The sequence below is a fragment of the Pangasianodon hypophthalmus genome, chromosome 5 (genome assembly GCF_027358585.1).
Source record: "Pangasianodon hypophthalmus isolate fPanHyp1 chromosome 5, fPanHyp1.pri, whole genome shotgun sequence".
In the NCBI taxonomy this organism is placed as follows: Eukaryota; Metazoa; Chordata; class Actinopteri; order Siluriformes; family Pangasiidae; genus Pangasianodon; species Pangasianodon hypophthalmus.
This window is the reverse complement of record NC_069714.1, coordinates 10,332,332-10,357,723: the sequence shown is the minus strand read 5'-3', so window position 1 is coordinate 10,357,723 and position 25,392 is coordinate 10,332,332. Positions and strand designations below refer to the sequence as shown.

Sequence of the window (25,392 nt, the reverse complement as noted above, 5' to 3'; positions counted from 1 at the left end):
TGCTCACCTAAATCTGGCATTAATGCCCACGTTATTGTCTATGCTTTCTTTGCGAGACATGGACTGTCACAGATGTTATCATAACTGTGGCTGTTAATAGTGCTGATTATGAATATGATTTGCAAATTGATATAATTGTGTTTTTGAATAGATGACTCACTTACTCACCCTTAGCCATGTAAGATCATCTCTGCTATCATTGCATCTTGTTAGATCTTTGTCCCTGAACCCCCAAGCCCACCCTCCCCCTCTTTCCCCCATCTTCGTCCCCTTCTCCATCCCTCCTTTCCTCTTCTCTGAAAGGGGTTCTAATTATTAAGAGACCGGTTCAGTGGTGCCCATCAGAGCGTGGGGCTTCTGCTCCTCTCTGACTAGGCCTGGGTCAGATTGAACCAGGGGCCAGGGCTGCCCTTTGCGAGTTTGGAGATTTATTCTAATAAGTACTGCACTTTTGACAGGTTAAAAGCTGACCTCTGCCACCCGCCAGATAGCCCAGTGTCAGCGTCCTTGTGTTCCCTGTCCACTTCTATCGGCGGGGCAAGGAAATGTAAATTAAACGCAGCATAAAAATAGATGATGGGTCATGTACTTCTTGCTGTTTTTCTCTTTTTTCCTTCTTTTTCCCTCTCTCTCTCTCTTTCTCTCTCTCTCTCTGTCTTCCTCATTCTCTCTCTGATAGAGATGTTGTTTGGCGTTTGATCCAGTCAAGCTCTTCCAGGGCCAGGAGAGGACTCTGAATTAATAGCATTATTGAGTTACTGTTACTGGGTTTCCCTGCAATGCCTCTGAAAGCCTCTATACACTTCATCAGTATTATTGTAATGCTTTTGCTGTAGGTTATTTGGCAGCTGCTGCACCCCACTGGCAAACTCTATTCATGCTGCCCTCCCTTTCACCGCTGCCATCTCACAATTGATTTTCTCCTTCTCTCCACTATCCCGGCCCATTCATTTCAGATTGCTCGATATGAAACATTTTAATTTCTCCTCCTCATACCTTCACTTTGATAACAATCATCTCTCCTATTCTTCTCATCACCCTCACTCTTTTTTCCCCATCTCTTCCCCTTTTCTTTTTAACCAGTGAGATACAAAATAAATCCCAGATGATTTGTAGCACTCTACATTTCTTTTCACATCAAAATTCCACAGTAATCTCTCCAAGCCTACATTTAGCTTGTTTTAAGGAACTAGTATTATTCTGTGTTTGTTTAATTTTCTTTAGATGCCTCTTTTGATCCAAGGCTCAGATGTACAGATGTAGAGAGCATTCACAGGGCTGGAGGACTGCCTCTCGTGTTGTATGATGCTGTTTGTTCTGCATGTTAATAGATTTAAGTGGCACATCTTTCAAGTCATAACATCCCACAGATGCCACTGTATACACGAATGTTATTGGTTTAGTGGAGCAATCAGCCGTATCTTTACCGCATGGAGGAGAACACTCATTATGGGAAATATGGCTAATCTGATAGAACCTGACTATGAAGCACATCCATAATGTGTTTCATTTCTAGCCAACAGCCTCTTTAGACATGTTCAGGTGCACATAGTATGAGGATGTCTCTTATTAACTGTACAAATTTTCCATGAACTGTGTAATGAGTCACTTCTTATCTTTTATTTTTTTTAACCTGTGCTACTGTGTTTGTTTGCGTGTTTGTCCAGTTATGTGTTGTTACACATACAAATCAGTCTTACTCCCCATATTAGATGTTTGGGGTGTCCCATTGATTTTTGAATCAGAGTGTGCCTGTAATGTTCTTTGCTAAGTGGTCAGATCAATGACTGCTGGCTTTGACTATGCATTACAAGCTCCATGGGCCTCCTGTGTTTAAGACAAGGCTCTGAAGAACAGAGCAACCGGGAACTGGAGATGAAGACTACAACATAAAAGCTGTTTTACGCTGTCATATTTTGTATGATGACTTAGTTTTTATTTAATAAAAAACAATTTACATAGTGCAGTTGAAGTAATGTGGTTATAGAAAATCAATAATAATAATAATAATGATAATAATAATAATAAATAGTAGTTGTTGCTGGTGGTGGTGGTGTGGTCTTGCATGTGGTGTGTGTTGAAGGATTTCAGGTTACTACTGTGTGTCTCTGAGACTCTGTCTGTTCCCGGCTGGCCAGGTTGATCAGCTCAGTGTGCAGATGTGAGCACTGTGTTTCTTTAGGAGGCCTCTCAATTAAGCCTCTCACGCGCTGGGGGTGGGACGGAGCTTGGCAGCCATTGGACAGGCCCTGATAAAACAGCTCTTCACCCCACTGATGCCATTACCATGGCTTCCATTAAAGCTCATTTTTGAGTCTGAGCTGGTGCTTGCCACAAACTCTGCCAATTCGAGCATCTTTGTTTTGCTATTGATTACATTTCAGCCAGCTTTCCTGTGGCCCCTCACTCCCTGCAGCTCTGGACTGGAAAATTCATTTTGGTATAGTGCAGGAGTGCATCAATCTTTAGCACTGCAAACCAACAGCACACATCATTTTACTCCACCCCTGCAGGCTGACCTTTGACCCCAAAATTCCTTGGCAAAGTTCAGTGAGTTCCCACTGCCCACCTGGAGAGCCTATGGTCTCTGCCAGGCCTCTGTGCATTCATCACACTGCAGAAAGGTTTACAGGCCACAGGTACAGCAACTTAAGGTCCTGAGTATGTCCACTGGGGTCCACTGTGGACTGTGTGGTAATGTAAGAAATCCTTGTTTTAGTAACATCTGAGTAGTAGATCTGGGATGTCCTGTTTTTTTTTTTTAAACTTTTACTCAAAATATAATGGGTTTGAAATACAAAGAAGTAAAAGAGATGTGAGATTTGTAAGAGTGTTAAACCTACCAGAGAGATGAAAAAAGAGAGCTGGAGGAAAAAAGGAGTAAGAGAGAGCTGCCCAGCTCCCCTGATGGTCTCCAATGAATAGGATTCGGCACAGTCCTGCATCAACGCGCTGGGCAATTCTCTGCCATTGAGTCTGTCTTTGTCTCTCCACAGCCCCCACAATAGGATGTCCCCTATTGGCCACTGGATAAATATTGCCTGGAGTGGGGCCAGAGGTGTGTAGCAGCTGTATCGGGCTTAAATGGAAATCAATGCTGAACTATAGAGAAGAGGACTGCGGATGTTGCCGGCTGTTCCCTGCCTGGAACGCAGGTGTTGACGTTAATGGCAAGGCCAGCACAATCGCACAATCTCCCAAAGGTCAGGACAGGGCATGTTTACCTCAAAGCAAGCGCTTCTGCTAGTGACTGAAGTCTTATGTGTGACTCCCCCTTTCCCTTTTCAACTTTACCATGCTGTAGGTGTTGCTTTTGTGCCTCAACTTAGGAACAAACAACAAAAAAGACAGGAAGAGCACATCTGGACCTCACTACTCAGCAAGTGAAAGTGAACATCTAATGTATTTTTCTAGTGTCGCATTTAGTGTTCTCCTAGTATAAAATAAAATATGGACTTTAAATACCCTGTAAGAATACAAATTTAGACTTAATGTAATTAAACATGATAACAGGCAAACTAATTTTAGCTTTGCCTATTTTTAGGCTTCTTGCTATTTTAAGTAATGCTAGTGTGTTATCTCACTGCTTAACTCTCACCTCAGGACTGACTTTAGTGTGCTGAAGCTGCTGATGAATTCTATTACAGCTGGAAGCCTGTCTACCAAATGTTGTTTTTATTTTTCTGTGAAGAACACAGGATCTGATTAATCTGACTTGCAAAAAAAAAAAAAAAAAAACCATCCAAGAAGCCGATGTGCTTCTCCCTTCGCCAGCCAAGCAGAACGGGTGCTGGTTAAGTAGGAGAGTAGTAGCAGACTGGAGCGGGGCCTGTGGATGTTAAAGGGGTTAATAGTGAATTCTGGTGAAACAGCGCATCAGGCTGTTTCAGATAGCACTCTTCTAAAGATCTGATTCGGTCTTTAGTGAACTGCTGCTTATAGTAATTATTCTTCTATTTTCAGTTCCAGATTATTTCTAAGTGAACTACATTAATGCCTATTTATATTTAAGTGAACTACATTAATACTTATTTATATACACTGAGTAGACTTCAGTGTATATAAAATAATTATTATTGTTAATAATAATAATAATAATAATAATAATAATAATTTGCTCATGCACATCAAATATTTGTTCATACAGAGCCTGTCATTAATAATACATGTTTCCTAAATTTATAATACCGTCTTGTCCACAGCAAGTCTACATTTGATATTACATTAAAGGCCTTGAGGAAGAAAAACATTTGCAGAATCTCAGAATCTCATCACTGGCATTTCTAAAAAAAAAAAAAAAAAAAGTACAGGGCAACGTGTTTTACTCCAAGATTTGCTTGCATCCATTTTTCACAGCCCATAAAAGAAAATATGTCTTGAAATGTATTTTCTTTGACACTTTGTTCAGATTTTATTTTTATTTATTTTATTTCAGATTTTTCAAAGTCCCTCATTTGATTCTCTGTCTTTCTCTCTTTCTTTTATGATGCTAATTTAATTCAGTCTGAGGGGCGGCAAGCAGCAGCGTCTTTTAATACTTCTTCAAGGTTCTTCGATAGAGACTTGTAAGACATCACATTTGCTCTCACCTTTCTTGGGGGATAGAGTGCAAGAAGAAAGATCAATGATTTGGTGAATCTGAAGTTTTATTAAAAGCACTTTTTTTTTTTCTTTTCTGTCCTGGCCGTTTTAAGTGGCCCATCTGTCTAAACATCGCTCTGCTTTTTTTCTGATCATTTCCTCAACTTATTCATGAACCACAGGAGTTCGGCTTTGTAGTCTCCATGTAGCTGCTTCAGTCTACCCCCACTGAATACTGCTATGTGCCTGCATAAAATATCTTTTTCACTCACCCTGCAAATTCTCTGAATTATGTTCACATGAATGGCCGATTTTCTGTTTTTCTCCCCTCTTCTTCTCTATCTCCCTTTCTCCCTCCCCCATCTCTTTCTCTCTCATCCTCTCTGCGCTCCCCTTCATTGAGGATTTGTATGCACAAAGTCACTGCGGTGACTACAAAGCATGCCGCATTATTCTTGATCATTTTTCAGCCCCCCCACTGTGCAAGTTATGAAGAAGAATTCCTTAATGACGCATTGCCTATTAACAATGTCAACATGTCCCTCTATTTTTCCTTTCAATTGCTCCAATAAATTGCCCAAAACACTTAAGTGTGTTTAATATTACTTGGTGTTTTAACAAGACATATTTAATATGACGTGTAGCTAACAACATGGTTAGATGCCTCTGATGCCTTGTTTCTTAATGTTTTTATGTTGTGTAAGAGGACCAAATGGAGGGTGCTGTGGGAAAGGATCAAATCTAATTGTGCTGTATTTTGCCGTCGAATTACTGGTTTTTGTGGGGTTGTTTGCATTTCTCCTTTTTGAAAGCCTAAACATACTGTGATACTTTCTATTGAATTGATCAATAGAAAAGCACACACACACACAGACTCATTCATTCAGTTTTCTTGGCACTTCTGTTGAAGTATGACTCATTTGTGACTCTTCACTGCATCGCTGGCTACTGAGTGGGCAGCAGTGTGACTGGCCTCTCCTGTGAAGCCGTAGCAAGGACAACATGTGAGCTCTTTTTTTCTCTCCCCCCTTTGGTTTCGGTTTAGCTCATATTCAGATAATGTATCATTTTCAGAATCACATGCTACCTGTCAATAATCTCCTCTCATTGGTAGTGTGTGGGCAGTTCAAAAATCTGTGCTATGAAGCACACCAGTATCACAGATGCTCAACGTTACAGTAAATGTACCACCACTCCATTCACCCCCCCATGGAAGTGTTTGTCAGTCTGTGCAGCAAGGCTCTAGAACGAAGATGCCACATGGACATGTTCCAGCCAATCAAATTACAGAAGCCATGAGCATGATGGTGAATGGCTCTTCACTAAACTTCTCAGTTCTCAGCATCCCGGCTGCCTCTCCTCCCCACCTTTTCATGGCATGTATGCACTGTTTTAACATCCCGCCTACACTGGGCACGACCCATAGCCGTTACAGGGGTCTGAACCCACTGGCGGTCTGCCAAAAACAGTATTTTTGCAGAGGCACCACATGGACTGCCTGAGGGAGATAGTGTGACGGTGTGGGTTTCACGGGGCTACCCTTGCGCCTGCCCATCTTAAACACCTCATCTGGCTGATTGCACACTAAGCTGACTGCGGATGAAGCCCTGAGCAGCCGGCGTCACATGCTGCCTTCACAATAGCCTGGGCAGCTGCCAGCAAAGCCAATCTGTAAATGCTCTTAGGAATGTTTATTATAATAAACGTGCCCCAGTGCTGAAGTGAAATGAGTCTAGATATGATATTCTTGGATACCAGAAGTAAGGTGCCACTATCTGTATCTGTCTAGTGCTCCAAATATTCTGCATCTGTATCCAGATTTTAAAAAGAAATGTTTTTCTTCATAATTGTCTGTGTACCTGGCCACATTTCTAGTGTACCTGGCCTCATTTCTATTTTCCAAAATATATTAATAATCTAATAATCTAATTTAAACCACAGCTACCCTGACCAGGCAGAATTTGATGCAAATTCATGTTAATGAGCTTGGTTTTTGTTTGTCCCACAAGCTTAATATCTGACTTTCCACTAAAAGTAAAAGTAAATCCTTTCTGCTTGTGTGATGTTTTGTTGCTTCCCACAGGATCCCAGTCCCAACGCACACCTTTAGTCTCAAACAGATATCTTATAAGCCTTTCTAGCAAGCTATCTATTTTTGTATCTGTTTAGAACACATTGTAAATAATGTAGTTATATTATAATGTAGTTATATTTAGGATTTATATGTGAAAATTGAAAATAAATGATAGATAATACTAGATTGTTGGAATTGCTCCTGCTACTCCACAATTTAAAATGTAAAAAACATGAACATATTTTCTCAGCACTCATGTAAACAGAACAGATGTGCTGATAAGTGCAAATCAAAGAACTATCAATATTGTCTTGTGTTCCTGTATAGTCCCATTAAGTCATACAGTAGTGTATGAATGATGGATTTGTCCTGAACATGAGGCCATTGTCAGAGTGCCAGCATTGTGTCTGATAGAAGCAGGGTAGAGTTGAGGAAGCGGAGGCTGCCCTGCTGTCTCCCCCGGGCTGGGGTTGAGGAGCTGGAGCCATTCCAGCCAGCAGTCATTGTCATGATCTAGCCACTACTCAGGAGGCACAAGGAGAAAGAGATCCTTACTGTGGATTTGCGTAGAGGTGTGAATAAATAATCTGACCAAAGGTTTATTCTTAGTAAAGTGGATTTCAGCAGTAGCAGTAAACCTGACAGTGTTGCTGTGTCACTGAATATATCAGCTATGCCTCCAATGCCAGAGACTTATCCCAGAACTAGGAAGAGAAGATGCAAGCTTTGATGTGTGGACTGGAGCGTTACATTGTTAGAGACACTCTCCCTATATCTTAGCTGACTCTTCATTTGCATCTTATTTTGAGCAGTAAGACAGTACGGTTAATATGGAAGCTTTGTCTGACGCAGTGGACTGTGTTACACTTGACTGGTTTGCCCTTTAAAATCTTTGGTAGTCTTGGAAGCATTGTTGTAGTTTATTGTGTCATGAGTAATTCTAGCTGACTTCAAACGATTCGCCCGGACAAACTATTCTGCTGGCAAGAACAGTGAAACTTAAATGACACAAATTATCATGTTTAGGGTCATGAAATGTGAATCAAAAGTCTTTTCTTTCTTCTCTATTTTTTTTTTACTAGCATGATCGTCTTTGTCTTTGCTTAACTCTAAATTTGCCTATGACCTAGTTTAGGTCACATACAGTTATTACAGATTTGAAGGAACTTGATCCTAAGCAGAGCCTCCCAGAAGCTGGTGAAATATCTGCAGACAAATGGCTGCTGGTTCCTAATGTGCTTGCTCCAAGCATGTGGGAACAGCCGTGGTGCAGAGGGAGCAGTAATGGATCGTGTTTGTGTTTCTTAATCAACCAAAGCAATATCTCAGAATTAAGGACAAACGAAGGGTACATCTTCACTGGAAGCTAAGCAAATTTTGGAGATATTATAACGAGAGGATGGGTCCAGGGTGGGTACATTGAGGAAAAAATTCTGTTGCTACTCCTCTTTGTGTGTGTCCTGAATGAGAGTGTTAATTGGCTGGTGCTATGATGCCATGAGCACGCTATACATGGCCTGTTACTGACTCAGTGGTGAGGAGGCCAGGGAGAGATGGCGGATAATGCAGGCATTGTTTCACCAAGTCGCCACTGCTCGGCAGGTGGTGGGAATAGTCAGTCGGCCTGGAGGATGGGGGGCAGTGACCGTGGCTGTCTCCTACTTCGCATCAACCTCCAGTCCATTGCCTGGCTTCATCAGCCCCCTGTGCTCCCTGCACATCCATCCATCCTTGATCCCTTGTTTCCTGACACATTCCTCCCATTCATATTCAATCCCTCACTCCCTTGAGTCACCACCACACTCCCTCACACAGTCACACTTGTACCATCAAGTCTGCGAACCTGGCTAGGTATGCACATTTATGCATGTGAGAGTGACTACGGTGCACCAAAACAAGTTGTTTTGGTTTGTCAGCTGTCAACATGCCCATGAAATGGTGTTTTATCAATGACTGCCAGCTATGTCACATTACCAACAGTAAGTGTAGCTTGGCAGGGGTTGTACAATCCCACCAGCAGAGAGGACTGGCATGTAAAAACAGTCAGGTACTCGGAGGCATCCACTTACAGCCTCAAATACTTCTACACTAGCTTAAATTGAGTACAATTTGTAGACAAAAAAAAGATTTCTTGCAATGGTTAAACCAGTTCATGAGAAAACATGATGCAACACAATAGAGATTTATAGCTGAAGTGCATCGTGGAGAGAGATGCCCTTCCCCAGGTGCAGTGTGTTCACACCTGTGTGTGTGCAGCTGCATGACCCAGGGACCACCTTTTTTCCTGCAGTGTGCAATGCCGGTAACGTCAGTGTGTGATACCTAGCACTTTATCGTCCATGCTACTATACAAGAAACTGGCTCTACATCACACGCTCGTTCTCTTTATGGTGTTTAGTATTTAAACATCCCATTCTAGAACATGCCTTTGTCATTTCTTTTGGCCTGTTTTTACACCCGTAAACATTGTTATATAGCAGCAGGCTAAGTCTGATTTGCTGATGTGTCTACATAATGGTGGAAAAAATGTTCCAGATTGAGAAAACATTGTCATGGACAGACATCAGATAGAAATCCAAAGAGAGTAATTTTTTTATCTGTTGCTCTTACTTGCTGTTGTATTCACAATTACTTGTGAAATTGTATTTCTAATCTTGCTTAATGACAGACAATAACCGTTGACAGCTTTTGTGCATCAAACTCTTCAGGGAAATCTTATGGCCTCAAATTAAACAGATTAGAATTAATTAAACAGAGGCCTTTGTCATCAGAGAAAGCACAAAAAATGTACTTGGAGTATTACCTATCTTAAAGCTCATTACAAAACTCATTAAAAGTTTGGAATTAATAAGGACACCTGATCAAGTGTGCTTTGGTGAGAAGTATGAAATAATTTGTTACATTAAAAGTAATAATTTCTTGATAAAAGAAATCCTATAATTATTTGAAAATTATCACTATAATCAAAATATTCTCCAAAATTTTAAATGAATCTGTAAAAAATGCAATAATCTTTATCAATACACTCACTGAGCACTTTATTAGGAACACCTGTACACCTACTAATTCATACATTTATCTAATCAGCCAATCATGTGGCAGCAGCACAATGCATAAAATCATGCAGATACGGGCCAGCAGTTTCAGATAATGTTCACATCAACCCTGAGAATGGGGAAAAAATGTGATGTCAGTGATTTTGACTGTGGCATGATTGTTGGTCTCCTGGGATTTTCATGCACAGTGCCTCTAGAGTTTACTCAGAATGGTGCAATAAAGAAAAAACATCCAGTGAGCAGTGGTTTTGTGGACAGAAACACCTTGTTGATGAGAGAGGTCAACGGAGAATGGCCAGACTGGTTCAAGTTGACAGAAAGGCTTCAGTACCTCAAATAATGACTCTGTACAATTGTGGTGAGCAGAAAAGCATCTCAAAATGCACAAAATGTTGAACCTTGAGGCGGATGGACTACAACAGCAGAAGACCACGTCAGGTTCCACTTTTGTCAGCCAAGAACAGAAAGCTGAGGCTGCAGTGGGCACAGGCTCACCAAAACTGGACAGTTGAAGACTGGAAAAACGTAGCCTGGTCAATGAATCTTGATTTCTGCTCAGGCACACAGATGGTAGGGTCAGAATTTTGCACCGACAGCATGAAACCATGGAACCAACCTGCCTTGTGTCAACAGACCTGGCTGGTGGAGGTGGTGTAATGATGTGGGGAATGTTTTCTTGGCACACTTTGGGCCCGTTAATACCAATCAATCATCGCTTGAATACCACAGCCTACTTGAGTACTGTTGCTGATCATGTACACCCCTTCATGGCCACAATTTACCCATCTTCTAATGGCTAATTCCAGCATGATGATGAGTTCAGTTTTCTTCAGTGACCTTCCTAGTCACTGGATCTGAATCCAATAGAACACCTTTGGGATGTGGTAAAACGGGAGATTTGCATCATGAAAGTGCACCTGAAAAATCTGCAGGAATTGTGTGATGCAATCATGTCAACATGGAGCAGAATCTCAAAGGAATGTTTCCAACATCTTGTGGAATCCATGCAACAAAGAACTGAGGCTGTTTTGAGAGCAAAGGAAGTCACTACCCAGTATTAATATAGTGTTCCTAATAAAGTGCCTGGCAAGTGTATATTATACAATTGTGTATATATAGGATGTAATTATATTGTCATTTTTTCTTCATAAAGGTGATAGAGAGTGCGAGTCATCTGTAGCTAAGATTTAGAACTATATTTTAACTCCTTTTGACATTATCTGTTTATTCTTCCATTTTTTTCTCTCTCTAAAGTGAGTGTTAGTGTTTTCCACATGACTGAGGTTGTCAAACATTCAGTTCACATTAGCACAGAGAGGAATGCCTCATCAGAGCATGCCTCTCTCTGACCTGTCTCTGTTTCATTGGCTTGTCAGTATTCTGGACCACAGCTATGTAGGGTTCTGCCAGGGCTCATGGTACCTGGGTGATGTCCGTCAACTGCCATCTGAACAAAAGTTCATTACAAAGTCACTGTGGATAGTGGATTTAGTTGTATTCTGCTATTTTTTTGTTGTTGCTATTGTCATAACAAGCCAAGGTTGATCTCGGGAAGGAGGTGTGTGAAGTTGCAAGCAAAACAGCGGGAAAATGCAAACAGAGAGGGGTCTAATCTCCCCCCGAGAAGCTCTCCACACCCACCCCTTTGATCTGCCTCCAATCGAGTCTGCTCCATAACCCTGCCCTCCCTGACACTGCCTTTAATAACACCAAACTCTATCATTTCTACTATTTTTGCAAACTCAAAAACAATAGCCTCTGCCTAATGACGTCCACTGATGAACTCCTCACACCTACACCTAAACTTTGCTCACCTCACCATATTTGATAGACATGACATTTATGAGAATATGGAACAGGTTGCCATTTAAGCTTAGCCAGGGTTTTGTTTGAATTTCCTTTATAACCTACCTTTGTGAGTGTCTATGCTTGAGGCTGCAAAGTGCCAGCTAATTTAATGATAACTACAGGTATTTGGGTCCAGTGCGCTGGCCTTTGACACCTTTAACAGCCTTTAACATAAAACTCAGACGTGTGGCATTGTGGCATCCGGTGTATACAAAAACAGAAAAATTTTCTCACAGCCTACAACAGAGTCCCTTTCAGAAAGGGTTCCAATTTGAACTCCATTACACACACTCAATTAAGTGGAACTCTTAAGCGCACTCCTTTTGTGCCTTTAGTTTGTATCTTTTACCTAAAAAGGTGCTAGTGTAGATGTGAAGCTCTACTCCAAAAGGTAATTGCAATCCAATTATTTACATTTACATTTATGGCATTCGGCAGACGTGTAGATGTGAAACTCTACTCCAAAAGGTAATTGCAATCCAATTATATACCTAAAATAATTTTAAAGGTACACTATATCCTCATTTCCAGATGAAAGATACATTAAAATACATTATTAAAGATACAAAAGATAAGGGTACCACCCCATCAACAAGTAAAGGTTAAAAGTATAGGAATCTAAGAACCCTTTCAATCCAGAGAACGCTTGAGGGACCTTTTTGTAGAGTGTATGGGAGATATCAAAAAAGAGTCCCAAAGCAGTACAAAGAACTAACTTAGGAGCTTGGTGAATTGGGTAAATTCTGAGCTGGACCTTTTGACCTTTAGAAATTTTAATTAACAAATAATACAGTTCAAATACTATTTCTTTCTCTCTCTCTCTCTCTCTCTCTCTCTCTCTCTCTCTCTTTTGGTGGTTGTAGCATCTTTTGCACCTTAAGAACTGCTTTTAAGAAGAGCTTTTAACTTTGTATGTACCCCTCGATTTAGATTAAATGGACAATATTAATGTTTGTTGTGGTGGTAGTTTTATCCACCAGTGTGTATGCTTTACCAATATTTAACATTATATTTAGTCTACAATATATTCTTCAAAATTATTACAATAACAGTTATTACAATAATCACCTTTGCATTAGTTGTTACATGTAATCTAATTTTCTTCTTCTTAAACATCACAGTTATGAGATTAAGATGTCTAGTTTGCCTGATCAGAAACATTAAACCTCCTTTTTTCATGGTACTCAATGTGCAGGAACTCAGTGCTTCACTGTGTAGACTTTGTATTTGCTGGCTTGTGTGAACAGTGTCCAAAGGCCATGATGTTTGGACACATGCACCCTGTGTCTTTGAGCAGCCTCAGCTGCATAAGCTGCCCCACAGGAAGCGTTGTCCACATGCTGCCCCACACATGGTCTCAATCATGGGATCATATGGCCCTGATGATGGTTTGTTGCAACAGAATTCATTCTCCGCTCACCCATAACCAGGGATGCCAAGACTTCAAACGGCATGGTCTCTAAAGGTTTCGTAAAGTTCACAAGTTTTACTGTTGTTTTGAAGTCGAAGCTCCTCTTTGTCTGAGTACAGGCTTGTATTTACACAACTGGCTTAGTGTGGAACACAGCCCCCCAGCCACCAGGCCCCGTCCGTAAATAATGCTAACGGCTTTCAGACCAAGATGTCTTCCACAGAGCAAGTTCTCAAGCTCTACCACAGTGGACATTTGATTGAAAAATTTAACTCAGCAGCTTCTCTCAATCATGGTTAACAATTTGACTTGGAGTTAGAGCAAAGCAAAATGAAAGTGGAGATCAAGATTTCAAGAACATTATTTAGATGCTTGTTCAGCAATTTGCATTATAACAGTGTATCCAAAATCTACTCAAAGCAAATCATGCACAAGCTATTAGTAAAAAATATATATATACTCTCACTGCCTAATTTAATAGGAACATCTGTAAACCTGCTTATTCATGCAATTATCCAATCAGTCAATCATCTGTCAACAGCGAAATGCATAAAGTCATACTGATACAGGTCAAGCGCTTCAGTTAATGTTCACATCAAACATCAAAACAGGGAAAAAATGTGATCTCAGTAACTGACAATGGCATGGTTGTTGGTGCCAGGTGGGCCGGTTTGAGTATTTCAGAAACTGCTTACAGGCTGAAATGTCCTGGGATTTTCACATTCTGGAGATTGCACAGAATGGTAAGAAAAACAAAATACACCCAGTGAGCGGCAGTTCAATGGGCCGAAAAACACCTTGTTGGTGAGAGAGGTCTGATTAGAATGTCCGGATGGTTCGAGCTGACAGAAAGGCTACAGTAACTCAATCACTCATGGTGAGCAGAAAAGCATCTTAGAACGCACAACACATTGAACCTTGAGGGAGGTGGGCTACAACAGCAGAACACGTCATCAGGTTCCACTCCTGTCAGAGAAAAACAGGATGTGTCTGAAAATCTCAAGAGATCAGCAGTTTCTGAAATACTCAAACCAATAACAATGCAACAAAGTCACTGATATTACTTTTTTTCCCACTTTGTATGTGAACATTGACTGAAGCTCTTGGTCTTATGCATTACACTGCTGCCACATGATTGGCTGATTGGAGAATTGCAGCATGCGCAGGGGTACAGGGGTACAGGCGTCCCTGTTAAGGCAGCCGGTGAATGTATATTCGTATGACTTTTAAACTCATATAATTTTTTTTAACCACTTGTACCATTTGACCTCTTTTGTTATTTGTGAGAATGAAGGAACAGTGAGACCAAATACACTAAATATCGTGTTTCTATAAGCTTAATTTCTTTGTCTTCAGTGTATGCACAGTTTTACACTTAACTGTTGTCTTGTGAGCAAATAGATTGAAAAAGTATGTTTTAAGCCATCCTGATGATGTATGGCTGTGTGAAAACACCTTTTACTTAATTTGTTATGAAACACTAGGTCTATACTGTCACTGTCTGACATGTTTTTGGAAACTGGGCTGCCCCTTTTCACGCTCTTTCTTTTCATCTTGTCCTCTCAAGTACCATATCTTGGAGAGCCTTTCAGTTTTTTTGACATGACTGTTAGCTGTTGGCCTCCTTTGAAATCTATTGTGTTGTAATTCTTTGCCCTGTTCTCACTCCCTCTCTATTAGGGCCTGCGACTAATTCATTGGCCACTTGAGACTCTTGAGCTTCTGAGGCCATTTTGAGTTGCTTACTGTGTCGCCACACAGCCAGCACTTACACTCAGTGTGTCACTGCACTCTGGCTTCAAGTGTTTCCTATTAAACATACACACACTTCTCACTAAAGGAGCAAGATTGTGATTTAACTCCATGACTTGATGACTAGTGGATGTAAGTGGAAGTGGTGAAGTGGAACACCTGGGTTTGTGTGTGTGTGTGTAGCTACTTTTTATTTGACATGTTGGAAAGACACAGGCAGTGAGAGCCAAACGGCTGTGCAGGGGTCAGACCACCATCTTGACTACCCAAGGAGAAGGAAAAATGCCCAGTGGCACCTGCTATATTCACGAGCTGCTACCTTTATGTGACGTAACCCCTGCCGACCTCTGGCAGAATATACATTACCAGCGGGCCATGCCTATAGGCCATGCAAACACATTTGTACAAGTTTTTGTTGATTAACTAATTCAGAAGTGAGCTTCATTATCCCACCCTCCTTAATTAAGATCACAATGCAAATTCCTTCATTAATAGTGACACGGACAATTTCTCTCCAGCTCCACGGGGACGCGATTATATGCAGGCCCCGTTGAGCAGGTTGTGAGGTGTCATCGCATATTCAAATGCCGTACTTGTTTAATTGCAGTAAATGTAGCATGTCCGGATAGGTAGAGGAGTTTTGAGGACCGGGGCTGGCACCCCTCCGCTCCCCCAGGCAGCTGTGTGCGGGGTCCTGGCTGCTCCCTGGGGGCCTCTGAAGGACTGTGTTGTTGGACTCTTGTCTTTTATGGCAGCAGCCGTAAACATGACAGGTTGTTTGGGCACCATCTGTTTAAAATGGCTGCCGCATGGTAACAGGGAGATGAACTTGAGAGCTGCTTTGTGTCTGTCTGCACGCTAACAGTCTTGTCTCTGCATCTCCGCAGGTGGATATTTGACGGGAGAGGCACGAATGTGTCCAGCCAATGGAACCTGGCGTCTGCTTGCATGCCCATCAACACTGTGGACTCCTACACATAAACAAATTTTCAAACATGTAACATAGAAAACTAAGCAGTTCTATTTATGACAGATCCATCTGATATGCAGAGACATGTGGTTGTCGGTTTCCTTCTGACTAAATCACTCTCCCTAAAGATTCACACATTTGTGAGGAACATGCATTTCAGATCTTCCTGTGCAAGTATTTTTGCTTTAAGCAATCATACATTTACGCAGTTCTTTTTTATCTTATCTACCTGTGGTTAAATCCAAAAATGTCTTTACTTTTTCCAGCCCATGTCACTTCAAGCGAACTGTCTATTAATATAATCAGACTTTTCTTCCCTTATCAAGCTGTGATGCAGTGAGCGGACGCTTCACTGACCATTAACTGACCTCCTGGTGTTTGAATTTTTAGCTCTTGACTGCTCAGTAATATACCACGTATTTAACCATGAGCCTAAGCCAGATCTCCATGGCTGCATTTTAAAAGATATATTTTAAGGATCCTGGGCCATATTCAGAGTTGACTTATGCACATTGGTATGCAGACCTCATGTAACTGCAGACTTACATGCTATTCAGACAGCTGTGTGTGAGTTGCTTGTGTGAGGCAAACTTTGCCAAAAACAGGAGTTTGTCACAGTTACGTACGATTCTGACCTTGAACTTAAGATGATTTTTCTTGCGTGATATCAGCTTGAGAAAAGAGCAGTATTAAGTCCAGTGTCACTGTTTGACAATTTGTTGTAACCACAATATGTCATGCTTAAATTCATGTTTTGGGCTATATATTAAAAACTATGGAATTCCATTCAAAGCCAATATTAAATACACAAATATGACATGATTAATTAACTAATTGTATCATCCCTTCAAAGTTCACAGTTTTTTACTTTTTCACTGAGTGGATCGGAGCAGAGATGAATGCTTGGTCAGCTTATCATTCACACAGTGGGCATTCTTTATCAAGCAAATAGAATTAACAAAAGGTTGGCATTAGTTTATTAATTTGGAATTCAACATAGTGAGTTATCCTGAATCCTGAATAAGATTATACTGAATATCCTATATCATGCACACATTACATGACTTCAAGACTTCAATTTAATATCTTGTGGCTACATAAAACTGTCAATGCACAATTTAAAGAAATATAATATATTTTTTTGTGGACCACGTCACTGGTTGCAACCCTCAACAGTAGAAACAACAATTTTTACCTCTGCCCAAGCTTCATGCTTTCTGCCACTGCCAAAAAAGAAGTTGTGCTGGGTCAAATAATGTAGTTATTTTGCAGTGGTTAATGTGATAATTACTGTTATAACTATTCATGCAACAATATATTGGTAATAAACCCAGATTTTTGTTTTAATGCTTACCATTTATATATCATTGTATTAGTCTTTCTTTTTTATTTATTTTAAATAAATTATTTATTTATTTGTTTGTTTGTTTGTTTATATTAATCTTTTGTTTATGTTACATCATATTTCATTTGACAGCAAAGGGAAAAAAGTGATCTGATTCTTCAGTCTGCATTAAGTACCCCATTTCTTTCTGTGCTTAAAGGAAGGTGATTTTGTTTAAAGCCGGTGGTCTAGACACTATTGGAAAACCTCATCTCAGATGCTTCTGCTTAAGAAAAATATGGCAACATCAGAGGTGTGAACTACATGCATTTAAGGTTAATAATCTGAATTGGCCTTCAAGAAAATTAGCTGAAAAATTCAGAATTTAAGGCCTGACTGAGCTTGTATGAACATCTAAGCTGAACTGATTTAGGAAGAGAGATTAATTCATTCATCTACAATCACCACTTTATCCTGGTGAGGATGGATTGTGGACCTATCCTGAGAACACAATGGAAATACACTTGAATGGGACACCAGTCAATTGCAGGGCAAGTAACAGAGATCTTTAATAGTATTTCTGTTGAGTTAAATGCCTATATTTAAGCAGCCATCCAAAACCTGTGCGAGAACCCTGGTTACAACGCACTGAATTAACAGTGACAAGGTCATTGCTACCCAATTATGTGGAACTAATTTGGGGTAGAAACATGGTCTGGTATATTCTGGATGATTTTATAGCTGTTGAGCATGGTAACATATCTGTTTAATTTCATTCAAGCATAACATTTCTTCCCTTTTTAAAGTTTTCGATTAGCTTTTTACAGCTAATGCAAATTTAGTGCTGTTATTTTCTGTATCACCCTTCATGGTCAGAATCGTCACAAACAGAACTTAGCATAATATACTTTTCGATAAATATTCATGGGTTGACCCACTCCAAAGTTGAAACTCTTTATTCATGGGTCATGAATACTTAAGCCTTTTTTTCCTTCAGATTAATTTCCTCTTCTGTCTGTGCTGAATGGGACCATTACAGTTGTGCAGCTTTAATTAAGCAGTGGCTCTCAATACAGAAGGCTCTACCATCTGGTTGTTGTCGTGTACACTGCAAACATAAGGGCACTGACAAAAATGAGACGAGCATTACAACACCAAGCCAAAAAAACTCAAACTTCAAATTAGAGATGCCAGCACAAATGTTCCTCAGAATGTCATATATTACAACATGCAATAGCACATGCAACTGTCTTTCATGCAATAGCACTGCAACTTATTTGTTGCTAGGTATAGTGCAAATACAATCCAAAAATGAAAGCATGCTTTAATACATATGTGTGATAGTATATCGATTTATGATCATTTTGAATTTATCATTCAGTCCAATAGATCATACGGGACGTTTTTATTTCTGAGAGTAAAATCTTGACATTATAGTGGCATGATCTGGCATGGCTCTTATATGTGTGCTGAACCTTAAGTGAAACCTGGAGCATAATCTTGTTCAAGATCTCCTGACCTACGCTGCAAACTGAAGCACAGCAGCTGTAAGAAATTTCAGACAGCTTTTTATTACTGTATAAACTCCATTGCCCACAAGTGCCCAGGGATACATGTCAGTCACTGTGAAATATGACTGTTTATCTGGCTAATAACGATTAGAGGTCATGGCAGTGCAAATCGTATTATGTCATGCAGTATTCAATCCTGCTATTTTTCAATGCTGATTCCACTTACTCTACACAGATGTGAAAATGTTTTAGATGCAGTGGATGAAAATATGACACCACTTCAGCAATACCTCATCAAAGTCTCGGTTTTTAAGGGGGAGAAGGGGGTCAAAGGCCAAAATGGTTTTCAAATGGCTAACCGATAACCTTGTATGGCAATGATCAGAATAAATAATGCTAAGCAACAGTACTAAAGCTAAGTGTCAGACAAACATTATTTAGTGGGGAATTTGCTACTAGAGCTGGATAAGTAGGGTTCAGAAACTCCCAGCAGTTCAGGGTCAGACCTTGTTCTTTGCAATGGTCAAGTCAAGCAGGATTAAGTTAATGAAGTCTTTGGGTCATCCTTTATTGTAAATCAGGAGCGGTGCCACCACTTCCAGTGCTGGTTTCTCCCTGCTCTCTTTGCCCGGATTTCCTGCGGCAGAAAAGCCATGAAAGTGAAAGAGGCGAGCTGATCAAAACCAGCCAGCCTTTGCTCCTCATGCTGCCCTTCAAAGGCTCCGTGTTCCGATAGCATCTTAGATAACACCACACTTGGAGGAGGAGAGATTTATTTCAAGGGAAGAAACAGATAACAGGGCTTTACTTAGAAGACTTGCTGAAGTGTGGCTATAAATAAGACCTCAGTTGAGTGTGACTATATATTTTTCCCTGTCTTAGCATGAATTTGGTTAAAAAGGTGTGCCAATACACATGTGGCTGAGCTATGCCGCAAGCTATTACTTGACTAGGCTACAGCCCAGAGGCGTTGTTTTGGAAAGTCTTAACCTATAATACATCAGAAGGCTACAGCAACTTCTCCTGAGAAAATGCCCCACTTCCTCTCAGAGAGACACCAGCCTGTGATGGCTTCATTGCTGTGAAGAGTAAATAGAGTGTCTCTGTGTGTTTGTGTGTGCATGGATGCAGTAATAAGATGTGAATACTTTAACGCACACTGTGTTCAGCTGCAGTTTTCCCATTCTAATTTCAGCCATGCGTATCATGGACTCCTGCATCCATCCTCTTTCAGAAAGGGGGGCTTTTTCGAGGGGCTAAGATCTCCCCTATGGTCCTCTGCAACATAGCCATGGGACTGTTCCCCACTTCATTTATTTTGGCAATCAGGCACACAGAGGCCCCCCTCACAAAAAAAAAACAACATAAAAGCGCCATTTCCTCCCCCCTTTGCCGCGTCCACACTCCCCAATAGCAAGCATTTGCTCCTTGAGAAAGCTACACAGCCATATTGACTGAGCTCAAAAAGTAACTGTCAGAACTCATATTAATTGATTTCTCAGGTGTTCTCAAAGCTTGATTAATCAGCTGTGCTACAATGTGTCAGGACTTGGCAAATCCTACAGTTCTGTGCTCTGGTAAGAGCTGGGATTGTTATGACAACATCGGGCCTGCTTTTCCAAAAGCTGGACTAGCGGAACTAGAGGCTTGGCTGAAGAATAACTGAAAAAAAAAACCTTTTGTTTCTTCTGTGAATGTTCTCATACACTTCAAAATAAGAATCAGTTGGAGCACACATGAAAATAAAAAAGCATCAGAATTCAAGGTATAGCAGTACTGTCTGCTATCTATTAACATATATTTAAAAAAAAGAAGCCATACCTGTCATCATTGTAAACATACAACTGAAGAATAAATCACTCTTTTGTGGGTTAAATGTTTATTACTTTTTGATATTTGATCTATTTTCCTGTGAAATAAACCCAATTTGGGCGTCTTAGCATTTGTTAATTAAGCTATCAAGACTGAAGCTATTGTGGTGTTTTCTGACAATATTGCACCTTCCAGATTGCAGCCCCACTGTGAACAGCTTGTAGAAAAGTCACTCAGTGGTGTGATGGGCTGGTGTGGGTGTGTATGTGTGCAGCGGGACCTTCAGCCAAGCTGGGGGCAGCAGGAAGACTTTCCTCAGGCAGTTTGCCACAACCTGTGTCTTTTCAGGCTTAAAGAAAAATGAATCATGAGAGATGTGCTTATAGGAGTTTGTACTAGGGATTAATGCAAATCTTTGTCAACAATTTTAAAACAACTGTCATTGTATGATTTTTTTTTTTTTGCACTGTACTTATTACACTAAAGCTACTGAACTGATGAACTGAGATGGTTTCATAACCATAGCTCTACTAAATATCAGCTAAACCAAATGTTGTGCATAGCTTGCATAGAGCTCATAGCACTCCTCCACCACTTCAGATGAGTCAAAGGAAACTCTGAAGTGGCGTGCCTGGTACATCCCTGGTCGTCCTGGGCTGAGCTGAGAGCTGTCTCTCCTGACCTTGCTGTCAACTTTGGAGCCAGCCAATCTGACGAGCCCGACCAACTCAGCCTGTCTGTCAGGAGGGCATCAGTGAAGTGGAAATGGTTCATTTGATCCTCTGACACTGGATGGTGCATGCTGGCGGGCGAAGAAACAGGGGTGAACCCCACCATCTGACGAGTGGGCACCAGGCTACACGGGGAGCAGAGAGAGAGAGAGACAGAGACAGAGAGCAAGAGAGCTTATGTGAAGGACGTGGAGCTAGTTCCAAAGCCAGAGCTACACAGCTGTGCATCAACTCTCCAAGATGCAGAGGAGTGGCTTAATTAGAATACATAAGGAGCAAAGTGCAAGGCTATGTGTTTGTGTGGGCAAGCTGTGACAACAGAACATGTTCTTTTGAAAAGATCACCTCAAATGCTCCTGCACTTTGGTTATGATTATGGTATGAGCAGGGCTCGAAAAATAATTTGTTATTTTGTTACTACACCTAAGTAATATCTGGGATATTTATACTTTACTTTAGTATTATTGAAATTAAATACTTGTTCTCTTACAATTCCAAGAAAAAAAAATTATTCCTTACATTTTTCTGTAGGCCATCAGAGTACCCATCATTATAAATCTTGAAGGGCTCTTCTTCTCTCATCCAGCCAGTGACCATACAATATCAAGTAAATGGGCTCAGTTTAGCATCCAATCAGGTTCATCAATGTAGGAAAAAAAATCTATCAAGGCCATGCCTATTTGTCATAAGTTGTGACCGTCTCATGCTACACAATGCTGATAGTTAGCATTATAACTATCCATGTGTGTTTAAATATGGACAAGACCCCAGACTGCAGTGTGAAACTTGAGGATGAGTGTCCCTGGCCTTACCTCAGTAAAATGTTTCAGTATGAAGGAGTAAGCAAAGACTCGTATAAAATGAGCCATCTCCTTTGCCTCCCTAGACAGCATGGACTATATCTAATGTGAAAATGCATGTTGAGGTAAGTTTTGTTAATTTGCTAACATTATCTGGCTATATTTATCTAAGTTAGACTGTTTTCTTTGCTAATGCAAGGTTAGACTAGTATTGATTCCAGTAACTAAGTCAAATTCTAGCTACTGCAAACTTAAGCACAAAATGATATGAATGAATGAAACAAAAATCATCTAACAGTTTTAGGTTTTGAAAAGTTACTTTCCACTTTCAAAACAGGTTTTGAAAGTTACTTTCCACATTAACTTAATTTTATCAGATAAAAACTTTTACTTTTTGCTCATGTGCAATATTCTATGTATTAAATCTTCTCAGCATGTACAGTATTCTTCCAAATTCCAAATTTAAAAATATGTCATCAGTCTGTATACCTGTTTGGTTCTACAGTCCTTTGAGTACTTTTGTGAGCCACTAAAAGGTACAAGGGTAGTAATGGCTTAGAAATCTCTCTCAACCAATGACTGCTGTGCTCAGGTTACAGCACTGGGCTCTAGTGGCTCATTATCCAAACCAACATAGCTTCCAGGGATCTACACAGCTTTGATAGAACAGTGCTCATATTGACATTGGCTACACGAGCACAACCAGGCCAGCCCTGGCGCCACTGCCACTTTTCCTCATAGGCATTACTGCTTACATAAACAGTTTACGCTTTCCAAGGATATCCACAGACATGGCCTGGCACATTGTTTTAAGAAGTTGGTGGAACTATATCCTTGACTCCTGAGTTTAAATGCCATTTTGAGGTTTCATATATGTGGCAATTAAATTATATTTTGTTCCTCTACACATGATAGAAGAATGGAATAATTGCCAAAATATACCCCTTTAAGAAAGTGAATTTATAATCATAAATCATAAATTACTGTAAAATGCAAGATACACTGATGGTCTTTTCATTTTGTGAAATTCCTTTCAATTCACTAACAATTTGGTGTTCACCTGGCTTCTGGCAGACCCCAATTATCTTCTTGAGAGTTTTTGTATATTAACTTAACGGCAATAAGAACCTTGTATGTTAATATGGAATCCCTTTGCCACAAATTAAATAGGGTTCAGCATTAGTATGCTGTTAATTTGACCCTTGATACAGGAGCCCAATCAAATTTGCAGCCAAAGCACTTGGCCTATGGTAAGGATTAATGACGGCCATCTAAAACAATTTGAAACTTAATCGTCTTAACTGAGGAGGGTAAATTTAATATGATAATTGATCTGCTTGAACAGGAGTTGCATGGTGTGAAGAGTATGCAAATGGGCAACCCTTATCTAGCATCTGGACCACTGCTGAGCTGATGGCTGGATCTATTTTCATTAGGGACCTTTGGGGTACTTCAGAGTTTATGGAGCAAGTTCTCTGTGTAGGTTGTGAAGTGAACCCATCTGATCACACACTGGGACCACGGCAGTCATCTGCATTTCCATAACTCACAGCTTCCACTGACATGACAGCAAGGTGCAAATAAGTGTTTCTAATGTTATCAGATGGAGCGAGAGAGGACAGTGTTTTAATGCAGTGGTGGAACTCCCAGTAGGGCTGTTACAGCGACTAAAGAACATCAGTTACACGGTTCCAACAACAGTTTCTTAATTGATTTGTTTAATTAACAGGAGATTGAGTCTTTGTCTTGTCATCCTGTATCATGAAGAAGTAAGGCAGAGTGTCTGTGTGTTCTCTGCCCCTTAATAGTCCTGTCACATCATGTTTTTTTTTTCTTAATTTAATGTAAATGAAAACAATATTAGACTTTCATGGAAGATGAATAAGAGGAAATGAAAAAGCATTCTTAAGTTTTTCCAATATTCTGGCTTCCTGTAATATTGGCAAGGCTCTTATTCCATATTGAGAGATGCAAAAATCCATGCCTGGCTTTGAAGATGATGTTTCCTCTCTCCAAACTCCAGACTTGCCATGACAGAACAGAGATGGGAAAGGGCTGCCCCCTGATTACAACTTCCTCTGGTCTGACCAGTGCAGATGTCCTTCAGATCTTGCTGGAGCAGGACAATACCCACCAAGGCCTCCCACAATGCTGCTTTCTTCACGATCGTGGTGCTTCTCTAATGCCTTTGAGTATGTCGATGCAAAGCAGGTGGCTAACAGAGCTCGCAGCTCTTTTAAGTCTAGCCGGCTGAAGCCATCCCCTCCCTACATGCGACAGCCATCTCAGGCGTGCACTGTGGTCACTAATGGTGTTAGAACTCCTCTGTGCCATTCAGCTCCGGATTAGAGAGTACATTTTCATTTGGGATTTTCTCCCGTTGTTAGCAGTGGTGCCGGTCTGACGCTTTGTTACTTTGTTAGCCTTTGCTGGGGATCGGTGCTAAAGAGTTTCTCTCACACTTTCTCTTTGAACGTGAGTGACTCAGTGACCTGTTCATCAGCAGTCCAGTCTCTGCACTTGATGTGTCTTTTCCTCAATAGAGTGTGTAGAATAAATGCTCCCTGGATTCAATAAAGGCATCTATCGCATTCAACTCCTCTTTGTTGTTCAGCTGCAAAGTAAATCTCTGTCCAAATTCAATACAGATTAATTTCATTGCAAATGCATAAACCTACTGTAGGTTTTCCCTGGACTGATTTGATTTGAAATTGCATTGTAGGCCATCCCTTCTCTTGAGTGTGTGTGTGGTGTGTGTTCACCATACTTTTGTGGATTTTGCCGAGTTAATTAAGTGCGGCCCAGATCTTATGGTGTGTTTACCAGGCAGCCCTGTTCTCCTAGGAGCTGAATAATTTGTGTGGAATTATGGGTGAATTCCCTCAGCCCAGCTGTGCACTGCTGTGACCATATGAAAAAGTGTCACCTGCCACTGGCTCCTCCACATAGGCCACACAAGAGTTAATGATTAATGAATAAATTCACAGATAATGAAGGAGAATGGAGTCATTGCTTCTCCACACAGCTCCTGAGGCAGTGTTTTTGTTGAGGCTAAAACTGTGCAACAAGTCACATTCATTTTTGACCACGCCAATAACATATAATATCTGAGAAGGTGCCGAGTATGGGCTCTGAAGTTAGCATAGTGGTCATATTTCGATAGAGATCACATTACCTCACATGATAAGTGGAAAATATTGCAAAATGTTTTTACTACAGATGTAATAAATGTTGACTCATTTTCCATTTTGTTTCTACCCAACAGCTCCAGAGTGCAAGTGCTAAAATTCCACCAGTCTATTGACTTGAGCGCAGCAGTGTTTTTCTGATAAGAGCAGGGAGGACCGTCTGTTCATTTTGTCCTGGCCTCTATTCTCTTTTTTCACTACCGAGTCATGCTGTGCATTGAGGTCAATACAGGAAAACAGCTTCCACTAACACTGCACAGATAGTTTGTCCATTAATGGACCATACAAGACCACATTAATTGGAAAGAATCGCAGCTACATGAATCAAATGTAC

At 40.6% G+C, this 25,392-nt stretch overlaps 1 long non-coding RNA gene across 2 annotated transcripts in view; it reads left to right on the top strand.

The window, feature by feature from the left end:
• LOC128318424 (uncharacterized) overlaps positions 1-18,821 on the top strand; it is a 91,514-nt gene extending 72,693 nt beyond the window's left edge. For both annotated transcript variants that reach the window (XR_008301849.1, XR_008301850.1), the window contains exon 5: positions 15,610-18,821. This is a non-coding gene — a long non-coding RNA (uncharacterized LOC128318424). The remainder of the gene's footprint in view (positions 1-15,609) is intronic.
• The last annotated feature ends 6,571 nt before the right edge of the window (positions 18,822-25,392 follow it).